Here is a 24986-nt window from a genome sequence, read left to right on the forward strand (position 1 = left end):
CTCACTCCTGAGTCCCGGTTCACTATCCAAGTTGCTGTTGTGTCCCAAGTCTTAGATGGGAGTAGTGCATTTACAGCCCACTACTCCACCGGTGCCTGCTGCAGGACCATTAGCATCCATACAACCTCGGGGACCGGGCCCCGGCCTTGCGCTTAGAACTTCTAGGCAGGGTTCTCTCCTAACCCACGTCCTCTGTTCCCTTTTACTCCTTCGTTCCGTACTAATCTCTCTCTCTCTTATGGAAGATCAGGTTTCAGTTCAATGTCTTTCTCCTTCTTTCCATCCCGTGCCAGCAGACCCAGGTCACTGAGGTTTGCTGCAGCACCTCCTTCCTCCATCCCTCTCTCAGGGATCTTCTTTCCTCACTCCTCTCCGAGTGGCTTCCTTTCCCAGACTGACCTGTAATCCTAAACATTCCCACTTTTATGTATTCTCAACTCCACCCGCCTCCCAGCACGTTTCGTGTTCCAAGCAGGGAGCCACCAAAGGTGCTCTGCTACACTCCAGGGAGCCGCAATGTGGCTTTGCTGAACTACTGTGTTGTGTGGGGTGCGAGTGTTGGAGTGTGGTCAGGAGCCTCCAACGTACCTGGATGGTGGGGCACCACACCTCAGTGCAGTACCTCTGTGGTGACTGAGCCTCAGGGGCACCACACTAGCTTCAGCCAAGTTTACCATCTTCACGGACAACAACCCGTTGACTCACTTGGAAACTGCCAAACTAGGTGCACTGGACTAGCGATGGATGGCCCGGCTGTCTAACCATGAATTTACCATCAAGTACCGAGCGGGGCACAAGAATGCCAATGTTGATGCGCTGTCCAGAATGCCCAATTTGCCAGATGCAGGAGAAGACCCTGAGGCACTCGAAGAAATAGAGTTACCTGCCTTCCACCGGCCAATTGCGGCCCAACGTGCTCAAGGAGTGAGAAACAGACGATCTATCATGAAAGAGGCCACCCTAAATCCATTGCCTCATCATGACTGGTCAGAAACCCAGGATAGCGACCCGCAGTCCGCCTGGTAAAGGAGCTACTGTCGCAAGCTGACTCACGCCCAAGTCCAGATGCTCCTGAAGAAACCCAGCAGTTGTGGAAGGAAAGAGACCGGCTGTTCATCTATGAGGGAAAGCTGTGCCAGAGGAGTATCAATGCCCGCACTCATGAGCTGGTCTGGCAGGTGGTAGTCCCAAAGAGGGAGGCATCAATGGTCTTGGAAGCATATCACAATGGAGCTGGACACTTTGGATGGAAGAAGTTGGAGACCTTGCTCCGGGAGAGATTCTACTGGGCTGGTATGAGGAAGGCCATTGAAAATTGGTGCCGGGAGTGTGGACAATGCAACCTGCGCAGGAAGGACCGTAACAGCCAGCGAGCTCCTTTGCAGCCAATAATAACCAAACAGCCATTCGAGTTGGTAGCCCTGGACCATGTGAAGCTGGTCCCAAGCCATTCAGGCTACGTTTATGCTCTTACCATCGTTGACCACTACTCGAGATTCCTGGTAGTCATGCCTGTCAAGGATCAAACAGCCAGGACCGCAGCCAGAGCATTCCAACAGCACTTTTGTCGACCACACGGACATCCCAAGCGAGTGCTTACAGATCAAGGTCCAGCCTTTGAGGCAGAAGTGTTCCAGGAATTCTGTAACTTGTACAGTTGCAAGAAGATCAGGACAACACCGTACCATCCACAGACCAATGGCATGTGTGAAAAGATGAATCAGGTGGTGATCGATCTACTGAAGGCCTTGCCTTTGGAAGAGAGGAATCTGCGGCCAGAGAAGTTGCCAGATCTGGTAGACCTCTACAGTCACATTCCTGTGAATTCCACCAACTGCACTCCAGCCTACCTAATGAGAGCGAGACCTGGCAAGTTGCCTATTGATTTGGATATGGGAGTCCTTACACCTGAGGTAGCATCTGGTAATGTCACCTCAGGTGTAAGGACTCCCATATCCAAATCAATAGGCAACTGGCATACGGAGCGGCAGCAACAGTACAAGAATGTGTAGAAAAAAAGAGTCTAGCTCAGGCGAGACAAAAACAGGAAAAGTACTACAATCAACATGCACCTGCAGTTCCCTTGTCACCAGGAGAACAAGTCCTAAAGAGGAAAAGAAGGATGCATAAATTGGATGACCAATGGGAAGCTGGACCCTACACCTTCCTACCATCAAACTTTAACAACACCAAAGTGTGCCTTATCAGTAAGGATGGAGGAGAAACCTCATCAGCAGTATCGAGGGATCATCTGAAACTGTGCCCTGACCAACTAAAGGACAGTATGGAAGAACAAAACAACCTTCAGCCCGTAGAAGAAGAAAAGGTCAACACTGTACTCGGAGAATTCCCTGCAAATTGGACTAGAGCGAATCAAGCCATAGTGGTGCCAGTTTTGACCTTTCCCCAACTGGTAGTGCAAGAAGAAGTGACTCAAGACCACCCTGAAAACCAGCAAGTACAGGCAGCGGATGCTACACCAGCAGTGGAACAAGAGAATTTTCACTCTACCAGTGGTGAATCTGTCATGCCCACAGTGAGTAGAAGTGGTCCTAGGAAATCCAGTATTCCTGTGCTACGCAGAACCACCAGTAATGTAGCCAGTACAACACACATTACACCAGTAGTAGTTAACACAAGGCATCCAGTAAGGTCCCCAACAACACCAGTGCTACGTAGGTCTGTCCGTAGTACCCAATATATACCACCCATAAGGTTTCGTATATAAATAAGTTATGCAAATGGTAAAATGTAAATATGCAACCTTTTCAAGCTTATGTGCCTACAGAGACTCTGTAAAAACTTTTTGAATATCTTATTTTGTTTTGATGGACAATTGGGCCACAGGACTATGTGTGGCCAAAACTCTACTTGTACATAGTTACCAACTGCTCATGAAATGGACCATGGACATTGACAGATGGACTAATTGTCATCAGGACTATTTTTGAGCTTTGGTTTTTGTAATTTTTCATTTTTTGAAATCTTGCAACAGTTACATTTGTTAATATGTTCGCATGTTTTCTTCAGTCCGGGAGTACTGAATTGCACTAGGGGGGAATGTAGTGCCCCCAGGAGTATGGTCGCCACAGTGGCATTACCTTCCTCCTAGGGAGTGTGATGTCATGCTTGGAAGCAAAAAAGAGTCTCTCTTTCAGGTAAACACAACATACAGCACAGTTCCCACTCCAGGCCAGCAGAGGGAGCTCTGAACCAAAACTGGGGGAGGAGCTGCTCTCTGGGGGACAGGAAGGGGAAATTAATGAGTTTGTGTGAGGAGGGAAACGTGTGTGGATGTGAGGAGATGAGCTGGAGGATTGAGCAGAGTTCGGGCTTACTTCTAGCTGTAGCGCATGGTCTGGAGTCCGGTCTCCAAGGTTGTACGGATACTCATGTTCCTGCAGCAGAAACCGGAGGAATAGGAAGCTGTAAATGCTCTGTTCCCACATAAGACTCGGAGGCACAACAGCAATGTGTGAGCCAGAAGAAGGAGGCTACAGCTGTCTGCCATACAAGGGAGTTCTAAAAGAGAACAAGCAAGGGGAACTTCAATGTAACAGTACTGCAAGTACCTCAGAATACAGTAGAAAGGAGACTACACAACCCATCTGCATAGAGATTCCTAAGTTGCTTCCAAGCTGGCCAGCCTCTGTTCCATCTGTAATCTGGATCCTGGACTGCACTTACAAAGCACAGTAAAGGTAACAGAAACTGCGCCCTGTTGTGTCATTGCATTCTTCCTGCAAACCCTCCAGCACTGCTACATCTCTGTGCCAGACACTACACCCTCTTCCTCAACAGCTATTACCACTGCCCTGGGACTACAGCTCTACCTGTGGGGAGGTATTACATCTTGCTGCCTTATACCACCTGTCCCAGAGGATCTGCCTGCAGCGTCGGCTTAACCCCATCATTGCCGAGCACCACAGGTGGCGTCACGTATCATCCACTTATAAACTTTAACCAGCCAATCTTAACCCCTTTTACATGGACGCCCAGGGCCACGGACCGGGTCACCGCTACTGTGACACTTCCCTCTGAGATACCGGCCCAGTACCGAGTGCGATCCAGCACCCTCAACGAAGTGCAGTAAAATCTGCACAGTAATATGGTGCTACTTCCATTCTGAGCTTTGCACTGTACCTCAAAAGTAGTTTCCAATGACATATGGGGTATCGGTGAACTCAGGAGAAATTGCACAACAAACTTTTGGGTCCATTTTCTCCTGTTACCCTTGTGAAAATACAAAATTTGGAGCTAAAGGAAGATTTTTGCGGGAAAAGCGTGACTTTTTTTCTATTTTATCGGCTTAAAATTATAAACTTCTATGAACCACCTGGGGGTCCAAGGTGCTCAATTCACATCTAGATAAGTTCTTCAATGGGTCTAGTTTCCAAAATGTTGTCACTTGTGGGGGAGTTTCCTCTGTTTAGGCACATCAGGGGCTCTCCAAACGCGACATGGCAGCCGCTAATTATTCCAGCAAATTTTACATTCAAAAAGTCAAACGGCGCTCCTTCCCTTCCGAGCTCTGCCATGTGCCCAAACAGTAGATTTCTTCCACATATGGGGTATCTGCGCACTCAGGAGAAATTGCACAACAAATTGTATAGAGCAATTTCTCCTGTTACCCTTATGAAAATGTAAAATTTGGAGCTAAAAAAGATTTATTTATTTTCATGGCTTAACGTTATAAACTTCTGTGAAGCACCTGTGGAATCAAGGTGCTCAAAACACATCTAGACAAGTTCCCAAACGGGTATAATTTCCAAAATGTTGTCACTTGTTGAGGGTTTCTACTGTTTAGGCACATCAGGGGCTCTCCAAATGCAACATGGTATCCACTAATCATTCCAGCAAATTTTACATTCAAAAAGTCAAATTTTTGTGAAAGAAGAGTAAATGTTTACTTTTTCCTTCCACATTGCAAGAATTCCTGTTAAGCACCTGAAGAGTTAATAAACTTTTTAAATGTGGTTTAGAATGGTGTCACTTTTGGGTATTTTTTGTCATATAGGCCCCTCAAAGTCACATCAAATGTGAGGTGGTCTCTAAAAAAATGGTGTAAATTTTGTTGTAAAAATGAGATATCAATTCTCAACTTTTAACCCTTATAACTTACTAACAGAAAAAAATTATGTTTCAAAAATTGTGCTGATGTAAAGTAGACATGTGGGAAATGTTATTTATTAACTATTTTGTGTGATATGACTCTGATTTAAGGGCATAAAAATTAAGTTTGAAAATAGCGAAATTTTCAAACTTTTTGCCAAATTTCTATTTTTTTCACAAATAAGCGCAAGTTATATCAAAGAAATATTACCACTATCACAAAGTACAACATGTCACAAGAAAATACTCTCAGAATCACCGGGATCCATTGAAGGGTTCCAGACTTATGACCTCATAAACTGACAGTGTTCAGAATTGTAAAAATTGGTCCAGTCGGAAGGTGAAAACAGGCTTCGGGGCGAAGGGGTTAAAGTATAGATGCAGCAGAGCCGAATCTGTGATTATTGACTCTCTATTTTTAGAAGTGGAGATCATTAAACTCTCCACATACATGGCTTCCAGGTGACCTCCTCGCTGGTGGAGTCAGGGGACCGGATAGATTTAAGTCTGCTCGAATAGGTCATAAAATAACATGGGGAGAAATGTCAGTCCCATCAATCCCGTATCTTTAGAACTCATTTATCTCACATCAACTTATCAGTTGATAGATAATAGTGCAGAAATGAGAATGACGGCACTCACCGTTCAAACAAATTTCAAGGTAACACAGGCTTCGATAAGGGGATAAATGTGCAAGGTACGGACTACGGCCGTTTCGCACTGCCACGCGTCAACGGGTCTTGATCATCAATATTAATAGCTGATCCTGTACTCCACCTGTGTAGTCACAGAAATCACGTCTGTCCCCCGTTCTGTTGAGCCTATTCCCGTAGCTGTTCCACATCTGAAATACTAGAATCTGTGTTGTTAGGCTTTTATATCGGGATGACGCCATTGTTGTGGTTTGTTCTTGCGTCTCTTTAGATTGTTTATTATAAAGATGCAGCAGAGCTTGCAGAGCATTGAGCAGCTGGGCTTGATCACGCATGATACCTACCTACCATCACCTTCTTCTGACCACAAGGTGCGCTCGAGGCTGGTCTTGTACTTTGCACTGAGGAGGCTCTGGATGGTGTTTGAAGCCATATACCTTCCCTCCGGTTGATATATTACTGCTGGACTGCGGCAGGAGTGGTGATGACTTTTCCGCATCGATTACCGGTCAGTGTCTATCCTCTCTAGGGCCTTCCTTATAATTAATCCTGGGTGTTCTGTCCACCGCGTTACATCTGCTCAAGATGTTTAACTGCTTTAAGCCAATATCAATCAAGAATCCCAACAAGACTCAATAATTCTGTGTCTTTATCGCCCTCCTCCCCATCTATGTACTCTGACCTCTGGTGACACAAGGGGTCATGGCAAGTAGAGATGAGTGAATCCATTCAATGTGAATCGAAATTGTGTTAAATTTTAGGGAATTGACAGCTCCCAGAGAACATGAATAATTTACATTAGGGTTTCTGCGAATCTCTAAGACAACGCCGACTACCATTTTACATATTACAGAAGATTGCATCGGCACAGAAGGCTCAGGTGACCCGACGTGGTCGTGTGGGCCGGGAATAATTGTTTTTCGAAAAAAAGGATAATTCCCCACGATCCACTGAGTGTCAAGCTCATGGTTTACTGGTTAAATATGACATCCACACATCACACCCATACAGTGACCTCGGGCAGACGCTGGCTTCATTGACATGTACCTACCTAGAATTTCTTTTTACCTCTTTTTATATAGGAAAAAAGGCAATGTAAAAAATCTGGACCTTTACCTGTCTGTTTTTGTATACGTGTTTTATACTGGTCCAGTTTAGTAACCGTGCAAGGCACACCAACAAATATTCTGCATGAGGCTTTTGAGATGTTTATCTACTTGACTTCTCTTAGTTTTATGTCCATGCTACTATGTCCGTTTTGGCAAGAATTTTATAACTGGGGTTCAGTTAGGACTAGAGTTGAGCGATACCGTCCGATACTTCAAAGTATCGTATCGGATGGTATCGGCCGATCTTAAAAAAAAGTATCGGTATCGCCGATTCCGATACCGGAAGTCCCATTCAAGTCTATGGGACTTCCGGTATCGGAATAAGAAAAACCCTTTCCTGCCCTTGTACAGCCTCTCTGGGGTCTGTACGGGCCTTTCGGGGGGCTGTGCCGGCCTGCCAGGGGGTCTGTGCAGGCTCCGGTGGTCTGTGCCGGCCTGCCGGTGGTCTGTGCAGGCTCCGGGGGGCTGTGCCGGCCTGCCGGGGGGCTGTGCCGGCCTGCCGGGGGGCTGTGCCGGCCTGCCGGTGGTCTGTGCAGGCTCCGGGGGTCTGTGCAGGCATCGTCCGATGGGACTACAAGTCCCATCGGGCGATGCCTGCTACCATGACAGTGATTGACACATTAGCCAATGATGGGACAGTAGTAGTCCCATCATCCGGCTAATGTGTTAAATGTAAAAAAAAAAAAAAAAAAAAAAATTACATGCTACATACATACAACATGCATACTACATACATGCTACATTCATACTACATACTACATACATGCTACATACATGCTACATACATACTACATGCAACATACATACTACATATATACTACATGCATGCTACATACATACTGCATGCTACATACATACCACATATATACTACATACATACTACATGCATGCTACATGCTACATACATAACACATATATACTACATGCATGCTACATACATACTACATGCTACATACTACATATATACTACATGCATGCTACATACATACATGCTACATACTACATATATACTACATGCATGCTACATACATACTACATGCTACATACATACTACATATATACTACATGCATGCTACATACATACTACATGCTACATACATACTACATATATACTACATACATACTACATACATACTACATGCATGCTACATGCATGCTACATACATACCACATACATAACACATATATACTACATGCATGCTACATACATACTACATGCTACATACATGCTACATATATACTACATGCATGCTACATACATACTACATGCTACATACATACTACATATATACTACATGCATGCTACATACATACTACATGCTACATACATACTACATATATACTACATGCATGCTACATACTACATGCTACATACATACTACATATATACTACATGCATGCTACATACATACTACATGCATGCTACATACATACTACATGCTACATACATACCACATAAAACATAAAACATACCACTTTATGCCATTGCTGTGTGGGAATTTCCCACGCAGCAATGGCATAAAGTGAGACTAGGGACTTTTTTTTTTTTAAGTGGCGGAGGAATACAGTGCGGAAGGATACCTACCTTCCGTCATTGGATTCCTGCAGCCCGTAGAGAACGGCAGCATCATCTGATGCTGCAGTTCTCTACCCAAGATCGTCGTGGGACACACTCGTGGACTGCTTCGGATCATGGGTGAGTATTTTTGTGGTTTGTTATGTTAATATTTATTCCGGAAAAGACAATGGCTTCGGGGAACAATGTGACAAGTATTGGTAAGTATGTTACTCTATGTTATATGTACTGTATGTCTATGTATGTATTGTATGAATGTATTGTATGTATGTAGTATATATGTGGTATGTATGTAGCATGTAGTATGTATGTAGTATGTATGTAGCATGCATGTAGCATGTAGTATGTATGTAGCATGCATGTAGTATATATGTAGTATGTATGTAGCATGCATGTAGTATATATGTAGTATGTATGTAGTATGTATGTAGTATGTATGTAGTATGTATGTGGCATGTAGTATGTATGTAGCATGCATGTAGTATGTATGTAGCATGCATGTAGTATGTATGTAGCATGCATGTAGTATGTATGTAGTATGTATGTAGTATGTAGCATGTATGTAGTATGTATGTGGTATGTATGTAGCATGTAGTATGTATGTAGCATGCATGTAGTATATATGTAGTATGTATGTAGTATGTATGTGGTATGTATGTAGCATGTAGTATGTATGTAGCATGCATGTAGTATGTATGTAGTATGTATGTAGTATGTATGTAGCATGTAGTATGTATGTAGCATGCATGTAGTATGTATGTAGCATGTAGTATGTATGTAGCATGCATGTAGTATGTATGTAGCATGTATGTAGTATGTATGTAGTATATATGTAGTATGTATGTAGCATGTAGTATGTATGTAGCATGCATGTAGTATGTATGTAGTATTTTTTTTTTTTTTTTTTTTTTTAACATTTAACACATTAGCCGGATGATGGGACTACTACTGTCCCATCATTGGCTAATGTGTCAATCACTGTCATGGTAGCAGGCATCGCCCGATGGGACTTGTAGTCCCATCGGACGATGCTTGCACAGACCCCCGGACATCAGCACAGCCCCCCGGCAGGCCGGCACAGCCCCCCGGCAGGCCGGTACAGACCCCCACAGGGTGCACAGACCACCGGCAGGCCGGCACAGCCCCCCGGCAGGCCGGTACAGACCCCCACAGGGTGCACAGACCACCGGCAGGCCGGCACAGCCCCCCGGCAGGCCGGTACAGACCCCGGGCAGTCCACACAGCCCCCCGGCAGGCCGGCACAGCCCCCCGGCAGGCCGGCAGAGACCCCCGGAAGGCCCGAAATGACGGCGCATCATGATGCGCACACACCGCGCATCATGATTACGTCAGTCTGTCAATCAACTTTGAACTTCCGATTCCGATGCCGAATTCCGATATTGAAAAAATATCGGAAGTCGGTATCAGAATTCCGATACAGCAAGTATCGGCCGATACCCGATACTTGCGGTATCGGAATGCTCAACACTAGTTAGGACTAAAGCAAATCATAGTGTTGCATAAAATGTATGGTAAAAGGAAAAGTAGCAATTAACGTAAAAGGTAAGGAAAAAATCGTACCGTGGCAAGCAACAGCAGCAGCTCCAACACTGGCACCATCTATCCAGGCAATGCTACCACCAAACAAAGATGAAAAAAAAACCAAGACTCTCCTAGGGTAGCACAGTGGGCAACAGGTAAGGGTAAGTTGGAGGGTTGGACGCTCACTTGAGTAGGTTGAGTAATTGGTTATTCAACGGTGAATATGTTGGAGCATCTGTACGAGCAATATGGACAGTTATTTCATACAGCTGGCAAACTGGAGGGTGGGTGACTTTAAAATCCTCTACTGGCACCTGATGAGGGACACACAACGCCTATTGAAGCCCTTTGAATAACTATGATATCAAATTTGTATTAGAAAAGACCACAAGGATGCAACAAGGGATAGAAGGGAAAACAGCAACTGCTGCTGGATAGGAAGGAGGAGGAGCAGCTTGGTGTGGTGGGAGATCTTGTGCAGGGGACAAGGCTGACAGTCATTCTGAAATTAATGATAATGATGGACGAGCATGGTGGCCTTGATGAGCAAACACTGCTACGCGGGAGTGGAAAGTGAACCAATGGGTCCCATGGTTTTGCTGGGAACATGGCAAGCTGTATGTTCATTTCCTTGTGGGATCACAGGTGTATAATTAGCATCAAGCAAAGTGATAAGTATTGGATAGCCAAAATTTTAGACCCTCACAATAAAAGCAAAATGGTGGAATTGTTTTTTCCAGCTTCCGAAAGGAAGTCAAAATTAGCATGGCATGTCACCTGAAAATTGGCACATTACGAGACAGATGTTTTCCCGAGCAGACGCTTGTCGACCTCAGGTCTGACCAGGAGACCCCTCTCTTTTCCTTAAAGATCAGTGGTGTACAAACCGTGGCATGTGCAGCCCGCAATTCCTTTCTCTTCTGCCCTCAATCACCTGCAAAGTGTCGGATCACATGTATTTTCCATGTCATCGAGAAGACTAGTAAGGAAGGGTAATTACGAATAGTGCGCTGTGTGGTCATTTCTCAGTCAGAAGTATTTTAGCAGAACGCACCTCTACCTACCTGATAGGTGGGAACCTTATCAATGGAAAAAACACCTATTAAATATTTATGGCCCTTACTTTCATTATGCAGTAAAGGTCTTTAAAGGTAATACTTTGGAAGTTTTGAGGCCCAATGGCTTGATTAGATCCAAAGAGGTTGTACAAATTCATTGCCTCTTCATTTACCAAACAGGAAACACCATTGCTTCTCCTAAACTAGTCGCTATTTTCAAACCATTATTACTTTTAAAAAAGCCTGAAAAGTTTATCAGTCTGTGTTACCACTGGTCACATTCCACCATTTACCCCTATCCAGATATATGGAGGCACCTTTGACATTACTATCTATATGTTATCATTAACCCCTTCACACCGAAGCCATATTCGCTTCCTGGCCAGACCAAATTATTCATTTCTGACCACTGTCACTTTTTTCGGTATTAACTCTGGAGCTTCTATTAATCGAAAAAGCAGCACACAAGGAATCATCATAAACCATCAAAAAAAAAAAAAAAATTTGAGAAATTCACTAAAAAAAAAATAGTACACCATGAACTACACGAGTCCAAGTAAGGAGAAAAAGTGGGAAGAATCAATACAATCCAATAAGCAGACACCGTTCATAGTGTGAAGTGTACCGAATACGTCACAAAAGGCCACATATTGTCAAAAAGGCCAAGTAGCCATAGGGAAAAAGGTAAAAGAGAAAAAGTATATTGCACATAATGCTGCTTAACCATGATAGGGGGGAGAATAGAATGAGCTCACCAACACTACTCCGACGCGCGTTTTGTGTGTAGCCTTCTCAAGGGGAGGTGTCATTTTATTTGGTAATTACGCTGGAGCTTCTATGTACAGTATCCCAGTAATTCAAAGATTGCTTTTTGTCACACAGTGTTTTTCGTGATAGTAGTAAATTTAGTTGGATATTATTTGTGTTCAGTGGTGTAATTAGAATGCAATGGGCCCCAGTGCAAAATTTGGACCTGGTCCCCAACTCGCATGTTGATTAGATGTAGGCGCACTTGTAGCATTCTAGATCCTATAAAGAAAAAAGTTTGGTACTATGTTAGCAAATTGAAAAAAGATTGCTCTGAGTGGGAAAAACAAAATAATCTTGCAATTATGATATCTTTTCATGGTAAATGTATCATAATTGCAAGATTATTAAATTTGTTTTTTTTTCACACAGAGAGATCCAATAAAGACATATGTTCTCGTCCCCTTCCCCCCATTTAATAATGCTACCCCATCCTGGACCCATGTTGTAACATTTTCCACCATTCTTGGCCCCATCCTGGTATAATGATCCTAGTCTGGTATACTGTCCCCAATACTGATATAATGTTCCCCAGTCTGGTATAACGTTCTAATCTGGGTATAATGTACCCAATCCTGGTATAATGTCCCCATCGTGGTATAATGTCTTCATTCTAGTGTAATGTCCCCAATCCTGGGCCCCTGTCGGGTGTAAGCTACTCATTTTGATATAATGCCCCCCATCCTGGTATAATGTCTCCATTCTAGTATAATGTCCTGCAACCTGGCCCCGTCGGGTGTAATCACCTCATACTGCTATAATGCCCCAATCCCTGTCTATTGTCCCCCATCCTGGTATAATGTCCCCCAGCTTGGTATGCCCCCATTCTTGTATAATGCCCCCATCCTGGTATAACGTCCCCCATTCTGGTATATTATCCCCAGTCTGGTATAACGTTCTAATCCTGGTATAATGTCCACAATGTGGTATAATGTCTTCATTCTAGTATAATGTCCTCCATCCCGTGCCCATTAAGTGTAATCTCCTCATTCTGCTAAAATGCCCCACATCCTGGTATCATGTCCCCCATCCTGGTATAATGTCCCCATCATGGTATAATGTCTTCTGTTATGAATGAGTCACCGTAGGAGGCAAAAACAGAAATACTAGCTAAGTCCAGAAAACCAGAGAAGTTGGCAGCTATCGGATTGCAGACCCCTGAACCTATCAACAACAACTAGCAGTAGCCGTGGGGGGCCCCTACGGTGCCCTAGACCCCTCGATCACAGCCGGAGAACTAAATAGCCTAAAGACAGAAAGGGAAATCTAAACTGCCCCAGAGCAGACCCCAAAGCAATAGGCAGCCCCCAACATATAATGACGGTGAAGCAAGATGAAAAAACACTCACACAGATAGAAAGATAGGCTGAGCAAATGATGGGGCCCAAGCTAACTAAATAGGAAAGGATTGGAAAGCTGCTGTCTGCAATCCGCCAAAAGCCCTATCAAAACAAGAGCCAACAGACTGATAGGGAAAAAAGCCCTGAAGACGCTAGGCTTCAAAAAGACTATCAGTACTCAGGTATTTTCTGAAGACAGAGCAAAAAGGAATTCAGCTCACCCCAGCAGGGAATGGCAGAAATCCAGAAAAACAAGGCAAAGCAAAACCAAAACACAAATGCAAAAAGCAGAGAAGAAAACTTAGCTTTTGAGGAGCAGGAATCAGACTGGTCTCCTAGAATCCCTCAGAGAAATCACCCGCAAGGCAGAAGGGTGTTGGCTGCCTTATATCCAGTCAGCAATTCCAGTCACCCAGTCATCATCATCCTACACATGTGCTTGGTAATCAGCCTCACTACCTTCCTTCACAGAAGAGGGAGTTCATCAGACCTCAATGGTGAAGGGGAAAATGAACTCACAACAGTCTTCATTCTAGTGTAATATCCCCAATCCTGGGGCCCTGTCGGGTGTAATCTACTCATTTTGATATAATGCCCCCCATCCTGGTATAATGTCTCCATTCTAGTATAATGTCCTCCAACCTGGCCCCGTCGGGTGTAATCGCCTCATTCTGCTATAATGCCCCAATCCCTGTCTAGTGTCTCCCATCGTGGTATTTTGTCCCCCATCTTGGTATGCCCCCATTCTTGTATAATGCCCTCATCCCTGTGTAATGTCCCCCAACCTGGTATAATGTCCCCATTCTTGTATAATGCCCCCATCCTGGTATAACGTCCCCCATTCTGGTATAGTATCCCCAGTCTGGTATAACGTTCTAATCCAGGTATAATGTCCACATTGTGGTATAATGTCTTCATTCTATTATAATGTCCTCCATCCCGTGCCCATTAGGTGTAATCTCCTCATTCTGCTAAAATGCCCCCCATCCTGGTATCATGTCCCCCATCCTGGTATAATGTCATCCATCCCGGTTCCCTTTCATCCACATTTTCAAAATAACATCATTATTCTCACCTTCCTTCACTCGCGCTCCGCGTGGCTTCCTCTTCTGTAGCCAGCACATGATGTCACTGACATGCACAGGTGAAATTGGCATCAGTGGATCCCCTCCCATATGCCCAACTGTGGTCGCACCCCCTGTGACCGCGATCATTACACCCCTGTTTGTGTTTATCATCAATGCAGCTTAGACCCTACATTGTAGCTGGCAGACCCGGAGGTCATTATTTCCCCTCTGGCTTCTATGACTAACAGACTTTCTAAATGTCGCCATCACCATTGATCACAGCACTTAGATGGTTAAAGGGAATCTGTCACCCCATTTTTGCCCCATAAGCTGGGGCCACTGCCATCAGGGGCTTATCTACAGCATTCTGTAATGTATTCTGTAATGCTGTAGATAAGCCCCCGATGTAACCTGAAAGATAAGAAAAACACGTTAGATTATACTCACTGGGGGCGGAGTCCGGTGCGGTGGGTGTCGCGGTGCGGTCCGGCGCCTCTCATCTTCATACGATGAAGTCCTTCTCCTTGCTTCTCCCTCGGCTCCTGCGCACACGTACTTTATCTGTCCTGTTGAGTGCAGAGTAAAGTACTACAGTGCGCAGGCGCCCTGAAAGGTCAGAGGGCCCCAGCGCCTGCGCACTGCAGTACTTTACTCTGCCCTCAACAGGGCAGATATAGTACGCTTGCACAGGAGCCGAGGGAGAAGTAAGGAGGAGGACATCATGGTATGAAGATGGGAGGCGCCGGACGGGATGGCAACACCCATCGGCAGGGTCAGACTGAGGTGTCTAGGGCCGACCAGGGGAATGGACTCTAGGGGCCCACCCTACAGTTATATGCAAATATCTGTCAGTCATTATCCCCATTATAGTGGAGCATCGGCTCCTGCACATCTACTGTGCACCCCCATAACTGGGATGTATAATTACAGTAGCTTACATTAATGGGGTTCTTTGGTTAAAACAAGTTATCACCGATCTATGGGCTCCACAGGATAGGTGATCACTTAGGTCCAACCATTAGAAACTGCACCGATTGGAAGAATGAGGAAGTTTTATCCCTGATAGGACACTTATCCCCATTTTAAAATGGAGTGGCAGGTGGGATGTCTGACTGAAGCTCCATTCATTCCCTTTGGGGCTTCTATAAAAAAACAAGTGAAGCCACTGAGGGAATGAATGGATCAGTGGTCAGACATGCCACTCCAGTCAAATGGGGATAAAAGCTCCACATTGTGCCGATTGGGTCCACATAGTCCGCCATACAATATTATGGGCAACCACATAGTCCACCATGCAATATTATGGGCACCTCATAGTCCGCCATACAGTATTATGGGCCCCATATAATGCTCCTCCATACAGTATTATGGGACACCTGCTCCTTCATACAGTATTATGGGCCCCCTGCTCCTCCATGCAGCACATTATGGCCCCGCTGCTCCTCCATGCAGCACATTATGGCCCCGCTGCTCCTCCATGCAGCACATTATGGCCTCCCCTGCTCCTCCATGCAGCACATTATGGCCTCCCCTGCTCCTCCATGCAGCACATTATGGCCTCCCCTGCTCCTCCATGCAGCATACTATAGCCTCCTCTGCTGCAGCACAGCTTCCAGGGAGCATGGTGATGAGAATTGTAACGGGGTCTACCCAGGCTGGGGTACCTCTTTCAGTACCACCCCGTGTTTTCGGAGGTCCGCTCTGCGTTGGCTGGAGTCTGAATGAAAGACGCTGGCTGGAATTCCTTGGTTACGTGGGCGCATATAAAAGATCACTGCTTCTCCATGTATTTCCAGTCTGACAACACTTTACTCACAGGACACAGAATGTATCACACAGATACAGAGGGCAGGCCAATAGAAAAGCGGCAGGCCAGACATGCATTACAAAAACCGCAGGTGGCCGGAGCCTGCCGATGTTTACTGTGGAAATTACAAAGGTGGGGGAAGGGCGGACAAAAGGAAAATATTGTGTCCCCTATGCCCAGGGGCGCAGCCTGTGAACTGATGCATTAGGGACATGGACATGCATTAGGGACATAGAACCTAGCATACATCCATATAACTGCACAACATATTCTGGGTGCTAAGTGGTTCAGTAACACATAACACGGCTCCCCTTTTCAGCGACGCGATCGGCATACACAGTCTGATCCTCAATGGATCGGTTTGGGGATGACCGAAGTTTATGGGGTTGGTACAAGTTTCGTTTGTCGACTTAGTCCATCGGCGTTACCATTTTGTTTGCCGGGTCTGTGGTGGATGGTGAAGTCCAGAGGTTGTAGGGCTAAACTCCACCGCAGCAATCTGGCGTTGTCTCCGGAGACCCGTTTAAGCTAGACAAGGGGATTATGGTCCGTTAGGAGGGAAAACTGTCGTCCATACAAATATGGTTGCAACTTCTTGAGTGCCCATACTACCGCCAGGCACTCCTTCTCGATGGCCGCATAGCTTACTTCACGGGGCAGTAGTTTCCGACTCAGGTAAGCTACCGGGTGTTCTTTGCCGTCCGGCCCGACTTGGCTCAGTACTGCCCCCAATCCAAACATAGAAGCGTCTGTGTGAACAAGGAAACGTTTAGTTGGATCGAGTGCGGCCAATACAGGGGTATTGGTGAGGGCGTACTTTAGTTGGTGGAAGGCTTCCTCACATTCTGCGGTCTAGGTTACCTGGCGGGGTTGGTTCTTATGGGTCAGATCAGTGAGGGGCTTGGCTACGCTGCTGTAGTTGGGAACGAATTTCCTATAATACCCGGCTGTGGCCATGACCTGGGTTTTAGTGCGTGGGATGGGCCATTTGGCTATGGCCTCAATCTTAGCTGGTTCTGGTCGCTGTTTCCCACTTCCCACCCAATGCCCTAAATACTGAACCTCTGCTTTGCCCACGTGACACTTGTTTGGGTTCAGGGTGATTCCGGCCTGGTGGATCCTGTCCAATACTGTCTCTAGGTGATTTAGATGCTCTTCCCATGTCGCACTGTAGATGGCGATGTCGTCCAGGTAGGCACAAGCATAGTCCTGGAGACCATCCAGAAGCCGGTCAGCCAGCCTTTGGAAGGTTGCCGGGGCATTCTTCATCCCGAATGGCATAACTCGAAACTGGAATAAGCCGAACGGGGTGACAAATGCCGACTTGGGAATAGTGTCAGGACTAAGGGGAATCTGCCAGTAGTCTTTGCATAGATCGATGGTGGTCAAATACTTTGCTCCCGCCAGCCGGTCTAACAACTCATCCACACGCGGCATGGGGTATGCATCCGTCACTGTTTTCTCATTGAGCTTATGATAGTCTACACAAAACTGTGTAGTCCCTTCCTTCTTGGGCACTAACACTATGGTGGATGCCCAGGGACTGACTCTTCAATGACCCCTAAACGCAACATCTCTTGTATCTCATCGCATCCCCTCTCGTGCAGACTCAGGGACGCGGAAGGGGTTTTGTCGCAGGGGGGTCTGATCCTGGGTCTCAACCTTGTGTTGTGCCAGGTGAGTGTACCCCGGTCTCTGAAAACATCCTCTGTCGCAGCCTCAACAACGCCTCCGCCTGCTGTCTCTCCCGGGGGCCTAGGTCTTCACCCAAGTGTACCTGGTCCCATGTTTTAGACTGAGTCCTTTCCCCTAAGACATCCGGCAAGGGAAGTCCGGCTAAATCCTCTGCTTCAGGTGCACAGATGGCCACTACCTCTTCAGGGCGCTCCCGGTAGGGCTTCAGCATATTCACGTGGAACATGCGGATAACCCTGGGGTCATCACAATCGGCGACATTATAGGTTGTGTCGGCTATTTTCCCCACTACCTGTAGGGCCCCTGCCATGCAGCTTGAAACTTATTCTGCTTAGTGGGCTCTAACACCAGGACCTTCTGTCCTATTTCCAAAGTGCGCTCTCTGGCCCTCCGATCGTACCATACGCGTTGGCGCCGCTGTGTCGCCTGCAGGTTCTCACGTACAACCTGGGTCAGCTCCTGTAGGCGGTCCCGGAATTCCAGCACATAGGGTACAATAGGTACCCCTTCTATGAGTCCCTCCCCTTCCCAGTGTTCCAGCACTAAGTCTAGGGGTCCCCTTACCCGTCTCCCGTATACCAGCTCGAACGGGGAGAACCCCGTGGATTCTTGGGGCACCTCCCGATAGGCAAACAGGAGGTGTGGCAAGAATTTCGCCCAGTCCCTGTAGGTCCTGGTAAAAGTCCCAATGAGCTGTTTTAATGTCCCGTTAAAGCGTTCACACAACCCATTGGTTTGCAGGTTGTATGGGGCGCTTCTAATGGACTTTACGCCGCACAGCTTCCACAGTGGGTTGGTCACCTCTGCTGTAAACTGGGTACCCTGGTCCGAGATAATCTCCCGGGGAAATCCAACCCGTGAGAAAACCTGGAGCAGGGCGGCCGCCACCGTCTCTGCCAGTATGTTAGGTAACGCAACCGCCTCTGGATACCGTGTGACATAATCTACCACTGTCAATATATACTTTTTCCCTGACGGACTGGGTTTGGCTAACGGCCCTATCAGATCGACCGCTACTCGGCTAAATGGTTCCTCCACAATGGGGAGGGTGCGTAATTTGGCCTTGCATCGATCCCCCCTCTTGCCAATGCGCTGACAACTGTCACAGGTCTGGCAGTACTGACGAACATCATAGGTTACCCCCGGCCAAAAGAAGTTTTGTGTCAGACGATGCCTGGTGCGACTGACGCCGAAGTGCCCGGCCAAGGGTATATCATGAGAGATTCACAGTAACTCCTGCCTATACTTCTTGGGAACTACCAGCTGTTGTTTTATAGTGGGGCTCATCCCTGTGTGGTGCTGCTCTGTGATCCGGTAGAGGAGTCCATGCTTCCATACAAACTGTTCCCCCTCCAGTACTCCTCTCCCCTCCTGTGCGTTCCCACGATATCCCTCTAATGAAGGATCCTCAAGTAACTACCTCTTAAATTCATCTGGGGTGGCCCACGAAATGTGTCTGGCTATGGGAATTTGTGCAGGGCTGAGATGTCTTACCTGGGCCTCCTCTGAGGGCGATTCCGCCTCCGCAGCTCAAGCTTGCCTCCGGGTGGTCACAGGATAGGTCTCAGCCAGAGGGGCCACCGAGAATGCAGACAACATGGGCCCCAAGTAATTTCCCAGCAAGACGTCTGCAGGCAAATCCTCCATCAAGCCGACCTCAACAAGGCCATCCCTGACTCCCCAGTTCAGGTGAATCCTGGCAGTGGGTAGTCGATGTATAGCTCCCCCTGCTACACGGACTGCCACTGTCCGGTCCGTCTTCTCTTGGTCCCGGACGAGATGAGGCTTCACAAGGGTCAAAGTTGCCCCGGAATCTCTTAGTCCCTGCAGACGTTTCCCATTAACCCACAAGACCTGTCGATGCTGTTGTCGATTATCTGCCCAGGCTGCTTGCATGGGGTCTACTGCATGCAGCACTTCCTCCATCTCTTCCACCCCTTGGTTAGTCGTAGCCCCCAATGCCGGGTCAGCTTCGCCTTGGTAGCAGTGTACAGCAGCCCGGCTGAAGGTAGCTGTTCCCGCCTTTGGCCACTGGGTATGCTGAGTCCGGTTGGGACATTGTCTTTGCAGGTGGCCCAGCTGATGACAGGTGTGGCATCGCGCCCCAGGGGGACTGTGGTAGGCCGGGTTTCTGGCTAGTCCCCCTACAATCTTCGGTGGTTTGGGGCCCTCTAGGTCCATGGCTGGGCCCCTAGTGACCACCTTTGATCCGGACAACTGCGGCCTCCTGGTATCATGATGTTCATCGACCAGATGAGCGGCTTCCTCAAGAGTCGTTGGCCGCCTGTCCCGAAGCCATTCCTGTGTCTCGGGGTTTAGTCCATTAAAGAATTGTTCTAACAGGAAGAGCTGGAGGACGTCCTCCTTAGTGGTTGCTTGGCTCCCTTGTACCCACTGTAGCAGTGACCGCCGTAATTTACAAGCCCATTCAGCGTGGGTATCGGTTACGTGTTTTAAAAGTCCGAGGAACTTTTGGCTGTAGGCCTCTGGTGTCAGCGCATACCGGGCCAAGATCACTTCTTTGATCCGCTCATAGTCCATACAGTCCTCATCAGGAACCGTGCGATAGGCATCCGCTGCCCGGCCTGTCAGCTTGCTGGCCAGAATCTGAACCCGTTCCTCCGGCTTCACTTGATGAAGGGCACACTGCCGCTCAAAGTCCTGCAGAAAGCCATCAATGTCTTCCTCTGCCTCCCTCAACTGTCGGAAGGCATTATACTGGATCTTTTTGTGGCTTACTGTTGAAGGTACCTGGTAGAAGGCCAGAGCTCCCCCTGCTCGCTGGCTCTCCTCTCTCTGCTCTGCCATCTCCATCTTGGCCAGCTCCACTTTGGTCCGCTCTGCCATCTCCATCTTGGCTAGCTCTATCCTGGTCCGCTCGGCCATCTTTTCCTTCAGATCAGTACGCACATCAGCCATCACCTCTCGTATGATCTCTACTGCAGGGTTTAGGCCATAGAACGCCAGCCTGTTCTTTACCTCCCTCTGGAATTCGGTCTCCTCCACGTTCACATTGGGGGGCGCTGCACTGTCGTGTTCCATGATGGCTGCTATCAAATCCGCTTTTGTTTTGTTGCTGGCGATCAACCCTCGGGCTTCCACCAGATCTTTTAATGTAGTCCTCTTTAACTTCTGCAAAATTCACACATGGGAAGAGCATACTGCCCAATGTAAATGAACATCAGAAAGAATTAGATTAAAAGATCCTTTTATTAAACATCACATAAAACCACAAAATCATAGTAATAGTGAATGAAGTAATCAGTGTTTGAGAAACAAAAACAGATTCCCCAGAACTAATTCAAAGCCTAGGCAAAAATAAAGTGCACCATAAGGGAAATTCCCCAAAAGAAGGAGGGCAATAAGGTGCCCGTATCATATCATCACCCTATGCATATAATCTCAAATCTCTATGGATCCCGTAAATATCAGAAAATATATGTATATATCCACATACAGTACAGAGTAAAGAGACTACTAGTGAAACAGCACTGTGGCTAGTATGCAGGGAGTAGTCGCCCACCTATGGGGCTATACCTTCTTAGCTGAATAAAGTGACGGTGCAAATTAAAGTGCCATATCGTGCTTACCCATATGGGTGAATGTCCAAGTTCCAGGAACGTGCCCCGACGCACGTTTTGCCTATCTGGCTTCCTCGGGGGGCAGTGTGGATAGGTGTGCTAGCCACATATAAGTATCCCTACCTACAGGTGCGCGATATCAGCCGCGAGGACGCGGCGCATGAGGGGCGGAGCTTACACAGACGACGCGTCACCGCCGGCCCTCCAATGGCGGCAATGGTCAGGAGAAATCTCCAATGACGTCAGTACCCAGCGCAGTCACACTAAGGAGGCCTTGGGCAACGCGAGACTGTGGAGTCGCCCGCGCATGCGCACCTCCACGGCTGACATCTTAGTCTCTGGCAAACAGATGGGCAACAGTATCTGGTATGCGGCCGAATGTGACCTTTCTAGTGGAACACATGAATCAAAATAAGATGTAGAGAGTGTGAGGCGATGCAATGCAACAGAAATAAAAAAGAGAGAGCAGGAAACGAGAAAAAGAAAACACGAAAGTAAAAAAGGAGAAAAAGGGAAGATACAGGAGGGAGGGGGGAGGGGCCAGGAAGGGGAGGTAACTAACGATTTCAGAAATCCATCCCAATACTACCTAAATCTCTCAAACAGAGTTATAAAGCAATAGACACCACCTGCATATATATTTCCTCATAGTGGCATATTAATAATTGGCAGGGGGAAAGAATAGAAAAACCAGTATACAAAGTTTGAATATCGCTCCCAAAGGTGCCAAGACAGAGAAGAAAGAAAAGGGACACCCATTGCATCTTTAACTTCTGGTAGTTATTTTCCATTCATTCCTTTTTCTCCTGTAGAAGGGGTATCAAATCCCACTGCCTGCCACCAGTGTAACGGGGGATGCCCAGGCTGGGGTACCTCTTTCAGTACCACCCCGTGTTTTCGGAGGTCCGCTCTGCGTTGGCTGGAGTCTGAATGAATTACGCTGGCTGGAATTCCTTGGTTACATGGGCGCATATAAAAGATCACTGCTTCTCCACGTATTTCCAGTCTGACAACACTTTACTCACAGGACACAGAATATATCACACAGATACAGAGGGCAGGCCAATAGAAAAGCGGCAGGCCAGACATGCATTACAAAAGCCGCAGGTGGCCGGAGCCTGCCGGTGTTTACTGTGGGAATTACAAAGGTGGGGGGAGGGCGGACAAAAGAAGGATATCGTGTCCCCTCTGCCCAGGGGTGCAGCCTGTGAACTGATGCATTAGGGACATGCATCGCACATAGAACCTATTATACATCCATATAACTGCACAACATATTCTGGGTGCCAAGTGGTTCAGTAACACGTAACAAGAATGATATACTATTAAACTGCGTAGGTGACATCCGTGGGGCTGCCAGAAACCTAGTTTTCCTCTCATTGTGGCCCCATCAGGTAGCCGGCACAGCTAAAGGAATGAACATGGTACCACAGCAAAACTGCCAAGAGATGGCCACCCACTAAAACTCTCTGCTGGGGCAAGGAGGGCATTAATCAGAAAGACAGCACAGAGACCAAAGGCAGAGGCATAGCTAGGGTTTTGGTTCAGGAGTGGCGAAACTTCTCAGTGCGCCCCTGACCAGGTAACCTAGATTACAAACTGAGTGACGCACCCTCATAGTGAAGGAGAACCTCAGCAGATGACTGCACTGTTGCTCAAAATAATCTCTATAAAAAGACCAACATGGATATTACCGGCATATGGTCAGTGGTAGATACCAGTCCTACACAACATATAAGACATCACAGCACAGTTATATATAGTGACTTACAGCTGACGTTATTTCTGATGGAGTCGTTCACTTTTCACGTCTTTTCCATCTAACCCTGACCGACATGACGACTTCTTCCAGCCAGGACTCGTCTATAGAGAATAAAAAGACATTTCACTTCTCATATTTTCAGCACTGTCACCAGTGGGACTATCCCCAACCTGCACAAACTCCTCATCCTGCTGATACCCCAATGCTGAGTCGCTGCTGCTGTGTGTCCCTATTACTGCACCTATTGTGTGGTTCTGTGTGATCTCTAAATTCTAATGTAACCCTCTAGAACAGGGTTCCCCAACTCCAGTCCTCAAGGCCCACCAACAGATCATGTTTTCAGGATTTCCTTAGTATTGCTCAGGTGATAATTGCATCACCTGTGCAAAACAAAGGAAATCCTGAAAACATGATCTGTTGGTGGGCCTTGAGGACTGGAGTTGGGGAACCCTGCTCTAGAACATAGTAATGCCGAGTGCAAGTGCCCTGGAAAACAGTGGCACATTATGCCCCCTAGAAAGTAACAGTGCCTCGAGTACCCCTTTGACAGTCACAGTAACCTAAGTTCCCTATAACAATAAGTGCCCACTTTACATTTAATAATGTCCCAAATCTCCCCCCTGTACAGCTCCCCTATACACTGTATAATGCCCCATCACTGTATACATACACTGACCCTTTAATATCCCCCCAAACTATTTAATGACTCCAACACTGTATGATGGCCCCATCACTATACTGTACACCCTAGATAGCCTCTATATAGCATAATACACGAAATAGCCCTCAATATAGTATAATGCACTCCCCATAGGCCACCATATAGTTTAATGCACTCCCAAAAGGCCTCTCTATAGTATGCTGCACTCACCACAGGCAGACTCTATAGCATAATGCATCCCCTAATATAATGCACTCCTATATGCAGACTTTATAGTATAATGCAGCCCTATAAAAAATAAAATACTTCTCTTCCTCCTGGTTCCTCCGCTGCTCTGAGCGCCCCCGCACATCTCCAGACAGCAGGCGCCGAGTAGTGGTGAAGTCATCGCGCCCGCTGTCAGTGTCAGCGACAGTGACAGACAGTGAGAAGGGGATGATGGAAGAGGGATCGTAACGTTCCTTCTCTTATCTATGCCGTCAGCTGTATCGGCATCCAGCCAATACAGTTGAACTTGCGATGACGGGCGGGGCCCCCACTGCCTGCTCAGGGGCCCATAGCGGCCGGGTGGCAGAGCAAGGAGATTGATTCTCCCTGCTCTGCCACAGAATGTAACTATTTGTGCGATGTGCATGCCGATAGTTACAGTAGCATAGCTCCGCGTTGGCCTCCTCAGAGCGTGGGGCCCAGGGTGCCCCCCCAGTACTGACCAAAGGTAACTGAAGGAGCTGCAGAGGTCCCAAGCACAGACTGGAGTATTTGTCCATATGACCACGATAAGCTGTACACTCCATAGAGGTGGCCTTTATGGAATAGTGGGCAGAAAAAAAGCCTTTACTTAATTTTTGTGGTTAAAAGGCTTGTTTTGCGTTTGACAAAAGACATATGGGAGACTCCCCAAATGTATGGAGCAAGGTGCTGTGGACAGAGGAGACCAAAAATTGAACTTTTTGGCCACCAAGGTAAACCCTATGCCTGAAGTCAGTCAAACTAACACAGGTCATTGCCCGAAGAACAACATCCCCACAGTGAAGCATCATGGTGCTAGCATTGCAGGAATCACAGGTACACGGGATGCAGTAATGAGCAGGAGGCAAAGCAAGAGTTAAAGGGTTTATTACAGGGGATATTTCACGCAGGGAGAGAAAGTTAAGAGGCAAGTAAAACTGAGTATTGTATAAGGGTAAGAACGAATGTTTATGAAACAGGTAAACTT

This window comes from Dendrobates tinctorius, unplaced genomic scaffold (assembly GCF_039654945.1).
Source record: "Dendrobates tinctorius isolate UK_male_01 unplaced genomic scaffold, ASM3965494v1 ptg000332l, whole genome shotgun sequence".
NCBI lineage: Eukaryota > Metazoa > Chordata > Amphibia > Anura > Dendrobatidae > Dendrobates > Dendrobates tinctorius.